At 50.0% G+C, this 7,515-nt stretch overlaps 1 pseudogene; it reads right to left on the bottom strand.

Moving 5' to 3' along the window:
- Nucleotides 1-4,335: 4,335 nt before the first annotated feature.
- Nucleotides 4,336-7,515, bottom strand: part of LOC116546658 — a 4,899-nt pseudogene continuing 1,719 nt past the window's right edge.

Here is a 7,515-nt window from a genome sequence, read left to right as displayed (position 1 = left end):
GTGTTGGGATTACAGGCATGAGCCACTGTGCCTGGCTGTAACCAGCACATGTATAATAAATAACAGTTATGCCTAAAGGGAGCATCTGTGCAGTGGAGTATTTCATGCATTTAAAAGATTGTGCCAAAAAGTCTGTCACAGCATCATCGAATACCTATTGTAATGTCAAGTAAAAAAAATCAGGATACAGAATTCTCTGTAGCATATAATTGTGATTATGAGAAATGGTATCTTAGAGAAAAAAGGCTTGAGGAAAACATGCTAAGGTGTCAGCAGTGGTCTCTGGCTGGTGAGGCTATGGGCAATTTCCTATTTCTTTTTATACTTTTCTTTTTTTCCTTTTTTTTGAGATGGAGTCTCACTCTGTTGCCCAGGCTGGAGTGGAGTGGCACGATCTTGGCTCACTGCAACCTCCACATACCAGGTTCAAGCAATTCTCTGCCTCAACCTCCCAAGTAGCTGGGATTACAGGCACATGCCACCATGCCTAGCTAATTTTTGTATTTTTAGTAGAGATAGGGTTTCACCATCTTGGCCATGCTGGTCTCAAACTCCTGACCTGGTGATCCACCTGACTTGGCCTCCCAAAGTGCTGGGATTACAGGTGTGAGCCACCGCACCTGGCCTTTTTTATACTTTTCCATGTATTTTCCTTTTTCTACAAAGAACCTTTGTGACTTAAAGTCGTAAAAAATCTTTTAATGATATGTAATACAAATACTACAATAGGACAGGCGTGGTGGCTCACACCTGTAATCCCAGCAATTTGGGAGGCCAAGGTGGGAGCTTGAGCCTAGGAGTTTGAAACCAGTCTGGGCAAAATGGGGAAACTCCCCGTCCAAAAAAAAAAAAAAAAAAAGAAAAAAAAAAAAAAAAAAAACTCACAAAAATCAGCCAGGTGTGGTGGTGTGCACCTGTAGTCCTAGGTACTCCAGGGGCTGAGGTGGGTGGATCACTAGAGCCCAGGAGGTCGAGGCTGCAGTGAGCTGAGATTACACCACTGCACTCCAGCCTGAGTGACAGAGGAAGACCCTGTCTCAAAACAAACAAACTTACCAAAAAATAAAACACCCAGAAAACAAATAGTAGAGTAACAAGTGAGTAAACAGTGTAGTTATCCAACACTTTAGAACAGAGGTCAACATGCTTTTTCTGTAAAGAGGCAGATGGTACATATTTTAGGGTTAACAGCCCATACGGATCTGTCACAACTCAACTCAGCAGCACAAAAGCTGCCACAGACAATCCATAAACAAATAGGCTTTGCTGTACACCAATCAAACTTTCTTTACAGAATCACATGGCCACCCCATGGACCAGTTTGCTAAACCCTTCTTTAGAAGGCAAAAAGTCTTTCTAGGCTGGGTGTGGTGGCTCACGCCTGTAATCCCAGCACTTTGGGAGGCCGAGGTGGGCAGATCACCTGAGGGCAGGAGTTCAAGACTAGCCTGGCCAACATGGTGAAACCCTGTCTCTACTAAAAATACAAAAAAACTGGCTAGGTGTGGTGGTGGGTGCCCATAATCTCAACTACTTGGGAGGCTGGGGCAGGAGAATCACTTGAACCTAGGAGGCAGTGATTGCGGTGCACTAAGATCACACCACTGGACTCCAGCCTGGGTGATGGAGCAAGACAGTTGCAAAAAAAAGTCTTCCTGTAACTGTCCTGGATGTCTGTATTTGCACTATAAATGAAAAGAGTGTGCTAAGCAAACAGGCTCTGGCGAGGGAAAGTGTGGGGTATCTGAAGTTAAGCTCAATGGACAGTAAACATTTCAAGTTCATACAAGCACTTCACAAAAGCCCTCACGTGTGCCTACCGGATGTGCTCATTATAATCATCTATTTTTTAATAGGGTTGCTCATATTTGATTGGCTTGAATCGAGTTACAATAAATATTATAGTGTTTAAAAAAATAAGTCTGAAGTCCCTGAGGCAGAAACAGAGGCAATGTTTTCCCATAAAGGCTGCACGTGTGCATGTCCTGGCCATGCTACCTTCAGGCTGATGTCCATCCAGTAGATGTGGTTGTTGGCTACATCAAAGTCCAGGGCTGAGGTCTCCTTGAAGGCTGTGAGCGGGATGGCCATGTCATTGTAGTTGATCTCGAGGGAGATCCTGTGGATGGGGGTTCTGCTGGTGAAGACCAAGAAAGCCTCAGGCACGATGCAGCTCTTCATGTCACTCAGTAGCTCCAGGCCAATGGGGCAGCCACATCAGGTGGAGTGTGGCATAAAGCAGCACAGGCGACTCTACCCGCCATTCTCATCAGCACACAGGTTGGTTCCTGGAAGCGAATACACAGGCCCCAATCTTAATACAAACAGCTCAGCAGGGAAAGGGCGCCACAAAGCCACACAGTGAATGCCACTGTGAGCTGTGTGGCTCAGGGTGCCAAGCTCAGGACTCACTCCCAGGTCAGGTTTGACCTCAGAGCTGAGTTGGGTTGTGATGATCATTCTGTGGCCGGGCTCCACCCACAAACACACATGCACATTTGACCTGAAAGCCAGGATGTGCCAGAAGCTCCAACATGCACAGATTTATTCCCACCACACATCAAACACAGACAGTAGGTGGGCACGGTAGGAGAACGCCTGGATGACAGCAACCAAGTTCTCTTGAAGTACAGCCTTGGGTCAATAACAGTAACAGCAGTGCGGGCTGTGACAGGACCCTGTCAGGCTCCAGGCACTGGTCCCAGGGAGTCACCTGTCTGAACTCACTCCATCCACCTTGGAGGTAGGAGCTATTCTCATACTTATTTTTCATTAGAGGAAGCTGAAGTGCAGAGAGACTGTTGAAGGGAGCATGATCAGGAAGCAGCTTGGCAAGAGAGCCAGCCTAGTGATTCCGCCTCCTGGCCTGTGCTCTGACCCAGGAAGAACACAGTGACCCCTTGGGCAGTGACTGGGCAAGTCACCCCTCGGCCTCAGCTCCAAAGAGTCCCACCTAGGCCCTTCCTCCAACTCAGACATTCCCAGCAGCCTTGAAAACTCACACTTACACAGCATAGCCAAAGCTACCTCTTTTTCACACAGTACAGAGAGTGTTCATTTATTTTTGTCCAGTTTGTTAATTTCACTCCTCATGTGAAGTGCTACTAAAATTGGCTTTAATTTAGTGTTAAATATTTAAGCCAAAAAAAGAATCATTTTCCCATCTCCTTTAGTAAATCATGGGTGAGAGTGGAGGGGGAAGAAGGTGGCCAGTTTCTCAGCTTTGAGTCTCAGCCCCATGGATGCACCCTTTTGTCTTCTCTCTGGGGTTTATTTTTTGTTCTCTGAACAATCACTCAGAGGTTAGTCTCACCTTCCACGGTGGATAGTGATTTTTTTTTTTTTGAGACAGGGTCTCACTGTCACCCAGGCTGGAGTGCAGTGGCATGATCTCAGCTCACTGCAACTTCTGCCTCCAGACTCAGGCGATCCTGCCACCTCAACCTCCTAAGAAGCTGGGACCGGCAGGGTGCAGTGGCTCACACCTGTAATACCAGCACTTTGGGAGATCGAGGTGGGTGGATCATCTGAGTGAGGTCAGGAGTTCAAGACAAGCCTTGGCAAAATGGTGAGACCCTGTCTCTAAAAAAATAAAAGAAAACAAAAAATAAAAGAAAAAAAAGGCCGGGCGCGGTGGCTCACGCCTGTAATCCTAGCACTTTGGGAGGCCGAGGCGGGTGGATCACGAGGTCAAGAGATCGAGACCATCCTGGTCAACATGGTGAAACCCCGTCTCTATTAAAACTACAAAAAATTGGCTGGGCATGGTGGCGCGTGCCTGTAATCCCAGCTACTCAGGAGGCTGGGGCAGGAGAATTGCCTGAACCCAGGAGGCGGAGGTTGCGGTGAGCCGAGATCGCGCCATTGCACTCCAGCCTGGGTAACAAGAGCAAAACTCCGTCTCAAAAAAAAAAAAAAAGAAAAAAAAAAAAAGAAAAAAAAAGCTGGGACCACAGGCATGTGCCACCAGCCCAGCTAATTTTTTTTTGTTGTTGTTTTTTGGTAGAGATAAGGTCTATGTTGCCCAGGGGAGACACTCAAATTCCTGGGCTCAAGTGATCCTACTGCCTCAACCTCCCAAAGTGCTGGGATGACAGGTGTGAGCCACCTTGCCTGGCCATGTGAGCCACTTTCTAACCATTGTAACCAAAATTTCTGATCTACAACCACTCCCTAATAACACCCTTGGTCTGTTCCCATCTGTCCTAACCAGAGACTGTCACCTTCCCTCTCCAACCCTTCCCCAGGGCTCAACACTTGTGCCTAGGTTGGGACCTGTCACTTCCTCCTCATGCAAGTCTGCACAGCTGAACCACAGCTTGGGGCCCCCCAAACTCAACGATTATCTTGGCCACATTCGCGGGCTTTGAGCCCCATCAGGTCGGGTAGCTGGTCAATGATGATGTCCCGGCTGGCCTTGACCTTGTGCACCTGCACAATGCTGCGGCAATGCCAGTCAGTGCAGTAGATGAAGTCTCCCAGCAGCGTGAACCCAAAAATGTATGGGAGCTTGTCCTCCAGCAGGGTCTGCCTCTTTGTCCCACCAACATTGATCACCTGCAGGATGGCAGAGATGCAGGTCTGGATGGGCCAGGGCCATGCCAACGAGAGCCAACCCCGGGGCCTGAGTTGCCCCACACAAGACGGGTTCAACACCCAGGAGCCTCAGCTTCACCTGCACCTTGCTGGGTACCGTAAAATGCCACGTATCATGGTTCTCCAGGGGTGCTGGACAAATGATGTTTTCTTTTTTCTTGAGACAGGGTCTCCCTCTGTAGCCTAGGCTGGAGGGCAGCAGCACGATCTCGGCTCACTGCAACTTCCACTTCCCGGGTTCAAGTGATTTTCCTGCCTCAGTCTCCTGAGTAGCTGAGATTACAAGTGCCTGCCACCACACCTGGCAAATTTTTCTATTTATGGTAGAGATGGGTTTTCAACATGTTGGCCAGGCTGGTCTCAAACTCCTGACCTCAAGTGATCTACGCGCCTCAGCCACCCATAGTGCTGGGATTACAGGCGTGAGCCAATGGGCCCAGCCTGAATTGTTCACTTTAACATGGTTAAAGTCATCAGTTTTGTGCTATATTTATTTTACCACAATAAAGAAAATCATTGGGCTGGGTGTGGCGGCTCATGCCTGTCATCCCAGCACTTTGGGAGGCTGAGGCAGGTGGGTGGCTTGTGCCTCATGAGTTCAATATCAGCTTGGGCACCATGGTGAAACCCCAACTCTATAAAAAAAATACACAAAAACTAGCTGGGTGTGGTGGTGTGTGTCTCTAGTCCCAGCTACTCAGAGGCTGAGGCAGGAGGATCACCTGAGCCCAGGGAGTTTGAGGCTGCAGTGAGCTGTGGTCGTGCTGCTACTCTCTAGTCTGGGCAACTGAGGGAGACCCTGTCTCAAGAAAACCACTGCTGCGACAGTACACGGAACAACACCTGTCAGGCCTGGTGTGCCACAGACACACGACTCCCTGACCTGCTCCCACGGGTAGGGTGTATGCATGAAGGCAAACTGTCCTAGGTGGCCAGAAACATGGGCCTTGCCAAAAACAAAACATTTACAAGAAATGCCAACGGGAAATGACCGCACCTGCAGCTTCTAGGGTTTTCATGGGAGGGGCAGCCACTCAGCCTCCCCCACCCCAGAGTTCCCCACCCTGAAGGTGCTGAGGCTCCTCTGGCTCAGCAGCAGGGTCTGAATTCCTACAACACAGAAAGACACTCATGTTCTCCATCCCACCCTCCCCTGCAAGCTGCCATTCGAGCCACCCCTGGGAGCCACAAGGGGAGCAAAGGGGATGACGGTGATGTCAACAAGGACTGATGTGGCTCAGGAAGATCCTTCAGAAGTTGCTGGAAACAAAGGGAGGTGTGCACCCCAAGGAGAAGCACCAACGTCACCTCGATGGGCGACAGTACTTGATGGGGACACATGTAACTAACATATCACTGGCATCGAGAGCACCTCAAAAAATGCTCAAGAGAGCCTCCTTAGGTGAGCAAAAAGCAAGCTGCCAAAGCACCCACACAGGACGAGGCCACTGAAACCCAACCACAGTGGCAGGATGAGGCTGCACCCATGGGATGAGGCCACCAAAACCCGACCACAGTGGCAGGGCAAAGCTACACCCACGGGATGAGGCCACTGAAACCCGACCACAGTGGCAGGGCGAGGCTGCACCATGGGACGAGGCCACACCATGGGACGAGGCCAATGAAACCCAAGCACAGTGGTAGGGCAAGGCTGCACCCACAGGATGAGGCCACTGAAACCTGACCATGATGGCAGGGTGAGGCTGCACCCATGGGATGAGGCCAATGAAACCCAAGCACAACGGCAGGGTGAGGCTGCACCCATGGGACGAATTCACTGAAATCCAACCACAGCAGAAGGGCAAGGCTGCACCTGTGGGATGAAGCCACTGAAACCTGATCACAGTGGCAGGAAGAGGCTATGCACACAAAACGAGGTCACTGAAACTGACCATAGTGGCAGGACAAGGCTGCACTCTCGGGACGAATTCACTCAAATCTGACCACAGCGGTAGGGCAAGGCTTCACCCATGGGACAAGACCACTGAAACCTAACCACGATGGTAGGGCAAGGCTGAACCCATGAGATGCATTCACTGAAACCCAACCAAAGCAGCAGGGTGAGGCTGCACCCACGGGATGAGGCCACTGAAACCCAACCACAGTGACAGGGCAAGGCTGCACCCAGCATAGGAAGAAGAGATATCCAAGGGAAAACAAAGCCGTCTTCAACTGCCTGGGAATGAATCACCAAACTCAGGCCAGTGCTGCCTCTGGCTTCAACAACATCCATGTTTTCTGTCTTAAGTGGGGCAGTGAACATGTTATTTTTTTCACTTAATTTTGTATTTTAAAATAGTTTAAGGCTCACAGTAAGTGGCAAAAGCAGTGCAGAGAATTCCAGTGCACGCTTTGACCGGGGTTGGCCTCAGACTCTTGGGCTCCAACAATACTCCCACCTCAATCTCCAAGTAGATGTGACCCCACACACCTGGCCCATAACATCTTACATAATCACAGATGTTGTGTAGCACTACCCTCTTGAGACGTTTTTGTCAGAAAGTGTTATAGCTATTTCTTCAAGTATTCCATTTGGCCAAATAGCAGAGCACAGGCACCCATTGGTGTCTCAGCGATGTGTATGTCAGGCTGCAGGGGTGGCTGGGCCTGGCCTCTCAGGAGCTCAGGAACAGCTGAGCAGGGCCAGGCCACCTGGATCAAACAGCCTCTGAACCACAGAACCTCCCCAGCAGCCTCACCTCAATCTTGTCCATCTTGGTGTCTCCTCAGTAGAGCTTCCCCTCCTGCAGATCCAGGGCCAGGCTGTTGGGCCACCCAAGTGAGGCGCTGACCAGCATGCACTGCTCCTGCCCGTCCATGTTGGCACACTCAATTTTAGGGTTCTCTTCCCAGTCTGTCCAGTACATGAAGCTGGAGAGGAAGCAAAAGTCCATGACCCATACATCTGTCTGGTCTCTG

Source organism: Sapajus apella, unplaced genomic scaffold (assembly GCF_009761245.1).
Source record: "Sapajus apella isolate SASKATOON/1434 unplaced genomic scaffold, GSC_monkey_1.0 scaffold1196, whole genome shotgun sequence".
Classification (NCBI taxonomy): domain Eukaryota; kingdom Metazoa; phylum Chordata; class Mammalia; order Primates; family Cebidae; genus Sapajus; species Sapajus apella.
Note: the sequence above shows the minus strand (reverse complement) of the source record. Positions and strands in the feature narration are given on the sequence as shown.